The following is an 11,662-nucleotide window of genomic DNA, read 5'->3' on the forward strand; positions in this document are numbered from 1 at the left end:
TTCTTAGCTCCATGTCCTGTGACATAGCCATTGCATTACCATGATTCTCTTCGGATGATAGTTAGATGATGGCTTTTAGTGCAGGCTGGAAGCAGGATTAGTCAGTAGTATGCTAGTAAATGTTTAACAGCCAGCTCTTCAAAAAAGAAATATATATAGAACACACTTTTAAGTTTAACCCGAATTGGGGTAGCTAGGTAGAGCAGTGGATAGAGTACTGGCCCTGGAATCAGGAGAATCTGAGTTTCATAATCCTGCCTCAGGCACTAGCTGTGTGACACTGGGAAAGTCACCTAACCTTGATTGCACTAAAAAATTAATCTGAATTATTAATACTTTACTCACCATTTTCTTAGACATAGACAATCAACAAAATAATCAATCTAGCTGTGATTTGTAGCATTTGCCAATGTCTGAGACTCACACTGAAAATTTACAACCAGCTTTCCTAGCTGTTAGAGCTGGCTCTATTATACCCCTGGGGTGGTGGTGGTTGTTGTTGTTGTTGGGCTGCTGATATTCCAAGGATTCTTGCCTCCCTGATCTAAGAGTAGGAAGAGCCTGATGTATTGGACCCACATGAACCACATGGCCTACTTGTCTGTCTCTCCCTGAGGGGTCTTGCTGCTTTGGCAATCTAGGATTCACCCATTCTTCAGCAATCTGTAGAAACACTGTTTTCTCATGTCTCACTTTAGCTTAAGATTCTGAAGAGGGAATTGAATGGGGAATACAAGCAATCCAGTGGTGTGTGTGTGTGTGTGTGTGTGTGTGTATATGTGTGTATGTGTGTGTGTGTGCATGTATACAGAAAACCTACTTTTAGAACATTTCCCATGGAATCTGAACTCTCTACTTGAGGCTAGTCCTGCCTAAGCTTATATTTGCCTGAAGAGCTTGTCTATGTCAAGTCTAAGGATGAGTGTATATATACACACATTTACAAATATATAAACACACATGTACTGCATATGTACTATGTATGTTTATACAGGTATATGTACATACACTTATATAAGTATGTATATATCCTCTGAGGTACATATGTCTATCTATCTATCTATCTATCTATCTATCTATCTATCTATCTATCTGGCTATCTCTCCTATTTTCCACAGAAAGTCGTGCCCCATCCTAGTTCCCTGCAGGGAAATAGATATGTGTATATCCATTCATATATGTACATGTATATATATATATATATATATATATATATATATATATATATATACACACACACACACAAATGTGTATATGTGTGTGTGACATCTATTATGGAAAACTTGTGTTTGCTTAGGTTATAAGTCCATCTTTCCTCTTGTGAGACATCTAAATGACATTAGTGTCCACTACTCTTTCTTTCTTTCCTCCAATTACTACTAAGCAAGAGATCAAAACCTAATTCCCAACTCTCTTTTTCCATCATTATGCACACCAAACAAGGATTTGGTGGTTGCCTAATTCTCTTTTATAAAAAGGGTGGGGTAGACAAATTTATTAGTGAGAACAAAAGGAAAATTTGTAAGAAAATAGTTGGCTATTATGGAGAGCAGAATCTGATTCTTCCCCTAAATTCTGCCTTCTTCTGAAGGGAGGTGGGGCCAGGAAGAAATTATCCTCCAGTTTAATGGAGGGATGATCTTTGAGTTGTTTTTTTTTTTTTACAGGTAAGGGTCGGGGGAGATCTCTCCTTGACCAATCAGTGAGTTTCCAACTCCCATTGTCTGCAAAGGGACTTGTGGATCATGAAGGAAGGGTGCAGGGGAGTAGGCATCCAGAAATCAAATGCTTCAGGTAACCCTGACTGTTGTACTTCCTCCTATATGGCTTGACCATAATGGAAGATCTGGCTTCTGTTTCCCCAAAGTCTCCAAATCCAGGTTCTAAAAAGATCAATCAACTGGTGGATTCTGGAACAAAGTCTGTTCTCTGTCTGAGTACTAGCATTATAGAAATATTATCTAGAAGAGCCTGGGAGACAAGCATTACAGTTCTTTAAAACTCAGCTGGCCAGTCTAAATACAAAATGCTAAACTTCAGAGGTATCCACAAAGTCAACAGAAGATTAGGTGATGAGTTTGCATATTACTCATTGACTCTATGAAGTGTAGTTTCAAATTACTAATTAGGTTCTTTTATTCAAGTTAATTTGGCAGATTCAGTGTCAGGGTGTTGCAGACTAAAATTCAGATTGGAACAAGAGGGGCAGAATTCTGTAAATGGGTCTGGGGCTAACAGATTAGTGAAGGCTGTAGACTGAAGAATGAGCAATGGGCAACTTGAAGCAGATCTAGTATTTAATTATTTTCCAGTTACATGTAAAGATAGTTTTCAACATTTGTTTTCATAAGATTTTTAGTTCCAAATTTTTCTCCCTCCCTCCTTTCCCTCCCCCCTCCCCAAGATAGAAAGCAATCTGATATGGGTTATATATGTACAATCACATCAAACATATTTCTGCATTAGTCATATTGTGAAAGAAGAATCAGAACACAAAGGAAAAACCTGAAAAAAGGAAAAAAAACCAGCCAAAAAGTAGAAACAGTATATGCATTCAGAATCAACAGTTCTTTTTTTCTGGATGTGGAGAACATTTTTTATCATGAGTTCTTTGAAATTGTCTTGGATCATTGCACTGTTGAGATGAGCCAAGTCTATCAAAGTTGATCATCACACAATGGTTCTATTACTGTGTACAATGTTCTCCCAGTTCTGCTCACTTCACTCAGCATCAGTCGACTTAAGTCTTTCCAGGTTTTTCTGAAATCTGCCTGCTTATCATTCCTTTCTTTTTTTTCATTGTCTTTTTTCTTTTTCTTTTTTTATTTTAATCATAAAAGTAATTTATTATTTTTAGTTACATGTATAGATAAGTTTTCAGCATTTGTTTTTATAAGATTTATAGTTGCCTATTTTGGGGGGTGAGGCAATGAGGGTTAAGTGACTTGCCCAGGGTCACATAGCTAGTAAGTGTCAAGTGTCTGAGGCTGGATTTGAACTCAGGTCCTCCTGAATTCATGGCCGGTGCTTTATCTATTGTGCTACCTAGCTGCCCCTATAAGATTTATAGTTACAAATTTTTCTCCCTCCCTCCTTTCCCTCCCCCCTCCCCAAGACAAAAAGCAATCTGATATAGGTTTTATATATATATATACAACCACATTATTTCTGCATTGGTCATGTTGTGACAGAAGAATCAGAACAAAAGGGGAAAACCTCAAAAAAGGAAAACAAAAAAAGTAGAAATAGTATGGTTCAACCTGCATCTAGATTCCACAGTTCTTTTTTTCATGGATTTGCAGACCATTTTCTATCATGAGTCCTTTGGAACTATCTTGGACCATTCTATTGCTGAGAAGAGTCAAGTCTATCACAGTTGATCAACACACAATGCTTTTGATACTGTGTACAATGTTATCCTGGTTCTGCTCATCTCACTCATCATCAGTTCATGTAAGTTCTTCCAGGTTTCTCTGAAATCTGCCTGCTCATCGTTTCTTACAGCACAATGGTATCCCATTACATTCATATATCACAGTGTGTTTAACCATTCCCCAGTTGATGGACAACCCCTCAATTTCTAATTCCTAGCCACCACAAAAAGAGCAGGTTTAAATATTTTTGTACATGTGGGTCCTTTTCCCTTTTTTATGATCTTTTTGGGAAAAAGACCTAATAGTGGTATTGCTGGGTCAAAGGGTATACACAGCTTTAAAGCCCTTTGGGCATAGTTCCAAATTGCTGTCCAGAATGGTTGGATCAGTTCACAGTTCCACCAACAATGCATTAGTGTTCCAATTTTCCCACAGCTTCTCCAACATTTATTATTTTCCTTTTTTGTCATATTTGCCAATCTGATAGGTATCAATTGATACCTCAGAGTTGTTTTAATTTGCATTTCTCTAATCAATAGTGATTTAGAGCATTTTTTCATATGGCAATAGATTAGCTGGGGAGTTCTTAAGGTCAAAGATGCAGGTTGTGCATTGGGAAGGGAGGAATTGACAAGCCTGAAAAACTGAGAAAATAATTGCAGGTGAAACTCAGTGCTGAGATACTAGGTACTGGTAGGATGTGTATCCCTGGGAGACAAAAGGGAAGGGTAACTCTGAAAATACTTGACCCCTGCAGATATGTTAAAAAAATTCTTCAGGGCACCAACTCTTTTTAATGACTTGTTATTCACCTATTACCCATCCCTATTCACCACTTAGAATGTCTGATTCTCCAATCAGCTGTCACTCAAAAAGTGACAAAGGCTAGAGAGGGGAGGGTCACATTTTCCACTTATGATAGCACCAGTGGTATGTGAACACATAACCTTTCAGTTATGCTTGGCTTAAATTAGGCCCTGAGTTTTGAGGCACATGATAATTTAGCCAGCTTGTCTCTTCTTATAATGAATATTGATCATGGATTACTGTTGGTATATAAAATGTTTATTCTGATTTTTTCCCTAGTGTAATCCTGTGCCTTCACTGTCCTCGTAACACCAGGAGAAACCACAGCCAAGATGGAGAAGGAAGGACTAACCTTGGGTCCTGGTTTTCTGCAGAGAAAAGGAAGGGAGGATGGCCTTCTATGGAAAAAGAGATGATACAGGTGATATGATCAGAGTAAGGAAGCAGAGAGGAACCTCCTCTCCGGAGAGGAGAAGAGCTAATAGGGAGCCAGCAGGAAGGGCCTGAAGATTGTATCACAATCCCTGGGATCACTATAGAGTCACTGGATTAGAGTTAGTAGGGAACTTCATGCCATTTCGTCAAATCACCTCATTTTACTCACAAGAAATGAAGGCAGAGAAATTAAGAGGCTTGCCCGGGTTACCCAGATAGTAAATAGCAGAGCCAAGATTCAAACCCAGATCCTCTGACTCCCTCACCTGTCCAACTTCCCACTCTTTCCTCTCAGATGTCCTTTTAATGATTATTTACATCTTTAAGCTCCTTTATGTTGTCATCAGAGCATAGGACCATCAGCTATGATTTATTTCCATGCCAATAAGTCTACATTTGGGGATGTGAGTGTGGAAGTCAAACCCAATGAGGGAAAGAAGTTTTCCTGGCTTATCCTGGCTGGAGGGAAAGAAATGTTGCAGTGAGAGATTTTATCTTGATAGGAACATTGAAGTCATGCCCCTCAATTATTTAATCCCAGTAGGCAAAGAACGAACAGTAGTAGTATTTGTGGCCTAAGAATACCACACCCTGTATATAATATTAGCTAAAGCCCCAAAGGGTCTGCTCATGGGCACCATAGTCAAGGTTTTCTCATTATACATGTGCTTGTCCCAACCACATGGGTAATGGGGATGGGTTATGCTGAGCCATCTGCACCTCCCACATATCACCTGTAACCAGTAAAAAATTGTTGAAGTGATTGACATGTATAAAAGATACATCCTATGAATGTAGAACAATGAAGCTAATTGGAACATGGAGCTACTGAATAGACTAATGACTTTGAATTAACACCCGAGTTGTTTAACACGTTGTCCATCCAAGTGTGAATGTGATTTGGCACTCATGCATACCTGCTCTTCATTGGTCATGATAATTCACCCAATAATTGGAAAAAAGAGGAAGAGGGACTTACTTCATAGCAGTGATTGTAACATTAGAATAGAATTTTTATGTCTTTGAATCTCCATTACTTAGTGGGATATCATAAACATACTTATTAAATATTTCTTGACTGAGGTACTACTAGCTGTGTGATACTGAGAAAGTCATAACCTCTCTGGGCCTCAGTTTCCTCATATGTAAAATAAAGAATTTGAACTTTGATGACTTCTAAGGTCTCTTCAAGCTCTGATTGATTGATTATGGCCTCTCTGGGACTCAGTTTCCTCATATATAAAATAAAGAATTTGAACTTGATGACTTCTAAGGTCTCTTCAAACTCTGATTAATTGATTATGGTCTTATCAAGTAGTTATTTGTCAAGTTAAAGAAATAGATTGTTTACCTGAAGCTTTCTGGCTAGGTCTACAATGGTCAGGATGGCAAAAATCAGCTGAATTTCTTGGTCCTTCTCCTTGAAGAAGCAATTCTAAGGAGTAGCTTTACATGCGTGTGTGTGTGTGTGTGTGTGTGTTTATGATGCCACACACTAACAGGAATGTGGGGGAATCAAGAATGGAGAGGGTTAAGGGTTCTGCAGAAAGAGGAGAAGTAAGCAGGTTAAGATTTAGCTGCAGAGGGGGCAGCTAGATGGCACAGTGGTTAAAGCACTGGCCCTGGATTCAGGAGTACCTGAGTTCAAATCCAGCCTCAGACACTTAACACTTACTAGCTGTGTGACCCTGGGCAAGTCACTTAACCCCCATTGCCCCACAAAAAAAAAAAAAGATTTAGCTGCAGAGAGATAAAAAGGGAATTCATATTTAAATTTTTAAAAGTTATTTTATCCACAGAAATCCCAAGATTTGAAGAACATTTAATTATTAATCATGATAAAGTACAAAAGGAATAAATATCTAATGAGGTACTATATGTGAAATTTTTGTCAACCATAAAGTTATCACCACTATCATCATTATCTTCATTATCTTCAAGAGTCAGTTCAAGTCTCTCACCCATAAAATGAAAGCAAATAACATTAGAATTAAAATTGATTAGAAACTAGAATCCAACAATATGTTGTTTATAAGAGACACATTTGAAAAAGAAAGACACACAGAGACTGGAGAAAAATCTATTATGCTTCAACAGAAGTATAAAAGGCAATCGTGATCTTAAAGCAAAAGCAAAAAAAGAGCTAATTAAAAGAGATAACCAGGGAAACTCTTTTGATAAAAGGTATCCCAGACAATAAAGTAATATAAAAACATTTCTTGCAGATATTAAAAAATTTTACATCAAATGTCCCTGATAAAGGCCTTATATTACTCAAATATATAGAAAACCAAATCAAATTTGTAAAAATAAGAGTTGTTTCTTAGCTTATAATGGTCAAAGGATATGAATAAGTAGTATTCAGAAGAAGAAATCAGTGCTAGTCATATGAAAAAAAAATTACAAATCACTGTTGATTAGAGATTAGAGATTAGAGAAATCCAAATTAAAACAACTCTGAGGTACCACCTCAAACTTATCAGAAATGACAAATGCTACAGGGGATGAGGGAAAATAGGTACACTAATGAACTGTTGGTGGAGATGTGAACTGGTCCAATCATTCTGAAGAACAATTTTGAACTATTTCCAAAGGGCTATAAAACTACATACCCTTTGACCCAGCAATACCAATATTAGGTCTATACACCAAAGAGATAAAATAAAAATGAGAATGACCTACATGTACAAAAATATATATAGTAGCCCTTTTTGTGGTGACAAAGAATTGGAAATTGAGGGGATCCTTATCAATTGGGGAATGGCTAAACAAGTTGTATCATATGAATATGATGGAATACTATTGCGCTATAAGAAATTATGAAGTGTATGGTTTCAGAAAAACCTGGGAGGACCTGTATGAATTGATGCAAAGTAAAGTGAGCAGAACCAGAAGATCATTGTACACAGCAGCAGTACTATTATAATGATGACCAAGAGATCAGAATCCAGTGATCCTGTTTTCTTTAGTAGCCTACTGTGGATACAAATTGCATTTCAAAGAAAAAAATAATATCTGCTTAATGGAGATTCAGTATAAAGATTTAGCTACTCTGATTAATATAATGATCCAAGACAGTTCCATGCATTTTTCATAATAAAAAAAAATGCTATCAACCCCAGAGAGAGAACTGATGAACACTAAGTACAAATAGAAGTATGATTTTCTCACTTTATTTTTCTTGCTTTTTTGTGATATGGCTAATATGGAAATGTTTTACATGATTTCACATGTATAATTGATATATTGCTTGTCTTCTCAGTGAGTGGGGGAGGGGCAAGAGGGTGGGGAAGAATTTGGAACACAAAAAAGAATTTTAAAAATAAATAAGTAACAATTTTTGAAAAAAGAGTCATCTCAAGTTTGCACTTCTATAGGTGGCCTTTCTAGGTCCTCCCAGATCTGAATGCCTTCCATATATTCTGCATGTTTTTTACTTGAATATTCATTCATGTGATGATTTCCCCATGAGAATGTATAATTCTTGAGGGCAAAGACTGTTTTTAGACTTTTTTTGTTTGTTTGTTTTTTGTTTCCAGAGAGCATAGCACACACACTGCCTGGTACATAGTAATAACTTGGTGACTGACTAAAACCATGTTCATGTTTTTGGCCTAAAAATCATACCAAAACCAAATTTAAAAAAATCTCTCACTGGTTATTTGGCTGAAGGGAATGGGGAACATGCAGGGTAGAGTGAAATCTCACCATTTTCTGAACCTTGTGTTTCTCTTCCTGAGATGCTGAACTCTGCTGCGAAGCCACAGGAGACAGGAGGAGAAAGGACCTGAGGAAAGGAAAGGACTATTGCCCATGAGGGCTCTGAGAGAGTAACCAATCCCGTCATGTGGCTGCAAGTTGATGTCTCCAGGGTCATGACCGCACAGCCTATGAAAGGTTAGAACGGAAAAGACTTTTCTACAAGTCTCCCCCTCTCCCTCCTGTCTGCCTTTTCCTTCTCCCAGTGGTGGATTTTGAGAGGTGGAAGGAAGGATGTATCAAACAGAAAGAATAAAGAACCCCTGCCATTTACCCCTACCATGAAAAACTTGGACCTGCACAAGATTAGGTGGCAGCCGTGTGTTGCTGATTAACAGCAGTGAGCAAGAGGGAAATCAGAATTCAGCGGGCTTGTTTTCTTTAGTAGCCCACTGTGGATACAAGTTGCATTTCAAAGAAAAAATGGGACCAGATCTGTAGCAATTCAGCTCATGGTCTGGGAATGGAGAGGGGCAGGGGGCCATGGAGGGACAGAATATACATTTAAGGACCAACAGAACATCAGCAGAGCTTTTAAATCACAGATTCACTTCCTCATGCATGACCTGTGATTCAAAAGGATGTTCAATTATCTCTTGATTTCTGGAGGGTTGAATCAGCCAACAATCCACAAAATACATCTTTTTTTTTGGAATCAGAAAGTATCACATGCATCAGCATTCTCTTCTTAAGTATATTTACCATGAGTTAACAATAAGATGAGTTTACATTACTAGAGTCCCAGACTGGGTAAATGATGGGAGAAGACAGACTGGAGCTGGGAGGGGGCTTAGTTTTCCTCTAGATATTCTAAAGATGAGCTGAAAATGATAAAAATTGAACAGAACAATTTGCAGACATTATTTCATTGGAACCTTACAATGGCCTTGGAAGGTAGGATCTACAGGCATTATTAGTATACTCCCATTTTAATAAAATAACCATTTTTATTGAAAGTTTTGAGTTCCAAATTTTATCCCTCCTTCTCTCCCTTCCCTCCCCTTTCCTTGAGGCAGTAAGCAGATATGTTATACATGTGCAATTATCTAAAACATTACCATGTTAGTCATTTTGTATAAGTAAATTTGAATAAAAGAAAATTGAAATAAAGTGAAAAATAGCATGCTTCAGTCTGTGTTCAATCAATATCAGTTCTTTTTTTGGAGGTGTATAGTATGCTTCCTCATTAGTGCTTTGGGATTGTCTTGGATTATTTCATTGCTGAGAATAATTAAATCATTTACAATTCTTCATCAAACGATATTGCTATCACTGTGCACAACATTCTCTTGGTTCTGTTCACTTTGTATCAGTTCATAAAAGTTTTTTCAGGCCTATCTGAAATTTTCCTGCTTGTTATTTCTTATAACACAATAATAATTCATCACCATCATACACCATAGCTTGTTTAGCCATTCCCTAACTAATGGGCATTCCTTTGATTTCTAGTTCTTAGCCACTACAAAAAGAGCTGCTATAAATATTTCTGTACAAATAAGTCTTTATCTCTTTTTGGGGATGTCTTTGGGATGTAAAACTAGCAGCGGTATTGTTGGGTCAAAGGGTGTGCACAGTATATTCCCATTTTGCATATGAGGAAATTGAGAAATTTAGCTACATGCCCATGGTCTCACAGCTTCTAAGTATAAGGCAGAACTCAAATCCAGATCTACCTCACATCAAGCTCAGCATTTCTATCATTTCCACTAGCACCTAAAGTGGGATATATGTACTCTTTGAAGGCATGAGAAACTTGTCAAAGGGGTATAGGGATTATTTGATAAATGATTGTATTGCATTTTTAAAACATCATAAGAGTATTAGTGAGAAAAAATGTATGAATTGGAGAAATGATGAGGAGATTGGTAGAATGGGAAAAGGACCTTAAAATATTTAAAGGAAGTGGTTGAGAGAATAATTCCTATGGATCAAAACAAGTGAATGAGATTGTATACAAAACACTTTCATATTGAACCAGGAAAAAAGAGTGACAATGATTCAATGAAAGATATAATTCCAGATTTATTTCAATTCAGTGAAGTTACAAATTTTTTTTCATACCCTTGAAGAAATATATCCTATTCTTATTAAATGTGCTCACAAAGCTTTAATTCTATTTATAACAATTTATGTCTGTGCATCAGGATTCTCAGGCCCATTCTCAGTTAAATCCAAAGCAAATCAAAGCAAAACCCCAAAAGACAAATTGAAGGCTAAATATGATATATGGCTATCTCTTTCAAAAAACTATCTTCACAACATCTCTTGAATCCAACTTCTCTTCATTCACAAGTATGAGGTCATCACCTCTCATCTACACTATTGCAGCAGCCTCCTCATTAGTCTCCTGCTTCAACTCTCCATGTGCCCATGTGATTGCCCTACTCAACCTACTCCAAAGGCCTCTGGGTAAATAGAAACTCAACTGTTTAGCATTTAAAGCCCTGCATAACCTAGCCCCAACTTATCTTTTCATTGGATATTGTTGACCCTCCTGCACTCTGGGATTCAGACAAATGGGCCTTCTCTCTGTTCCTCATATGCCCTTCTACCTCCTATCTCTATGTCATGAAATGCACTCCCTTCCTCCTCACCTCTGCCTCATAGTTTCTCCCTCTATTTTAAAGATAAAGTTCAGGCATTGTCTTCTTCATGAATCCTTTCCTGTTTGTCCTAGCTGCTAGTGCCCTCCCTTCCCAACTCCCTTGTATTTAACTACTTTGCATACATTTTTATTTTTGCAGTATTTATTTTTGCATATATTTGTTGTTTCCCCCATTAGAATGTAAGCTCATTGTAAGTTTGCAAATTGAGGATTGTTTTATTCTTTGTATTTATTTTCTTTGTATATATTTGAATTTTTATTTTATATGTATGTGTATATATGCACATACACACATAAACACATATGCACATATATACATATATCTAAATATGCACACATATGTTTATATGAATATGTATGTATATATACATATAATTGATCTGTTTTATTTTTTATGAGCATATGGATAGTACAATTTAGAATATATTTCTTTTCATACTGATTAGGGGTTAAGGGAAAGTTTATTGAAAGCCAAAAGGATACAGGGACCAACAAAGGCTGAGATACTCTGACTTGGAATACTATATCGTCTCCCACAATCATTACAATAACTATAGTAATTAACCAGTAAGTCCATTTAACTTTGCACTTATTTCTTTTAGAACTTGGTTCTTTGCCTCTCAATGTGATTTTTGTCATAGTTTTTAAAAAAAAATTCTTATTCCAAGAAATGGAGACCCCG

At 36.9% G+C, this 11,662-nt stretch overlaps 1 long non-coding RNA gene across 1 annotated transcript; it reads left to right on the forward strand.

Moving 5' to 3' along the window:
• The first annotated feature begins 3,393 nt into the window (after positions 1-3,393).
• On the forward strand, positions 3,394-9,376 carry LOC122725842. Its single transcript, XR_006352760.1, has 3 exons — positions 3,394-3,453; positions 4,461-4,602; positions 8,357-9,376. It is a non-coding gene; the product is annotated as an uncharacterized LOC122725842 (long non-coding RNA).
• The last annotated feature ends 2,286 nt before the right edge of the window (positions 9,377-11,662 follow it).

The sequence above is a fragment of the Dromiciops gliroides genome, chromosome 4 (genome assembly GCF_019393635.1).
Source record: "Dromiciops gliroides isolate mDroGli1 chromosome 4, mDroGli1.pri, whole genome shotgun sequence".
In the NCBI taxonomy this organism is placed as follows: domain Eukaryota; kingdom Metazoa; phylum Chordata; class Mammalia; order Microbiotheria; family Microbiotheriidae; genus Dromiciops; species Dromiciops gliroides.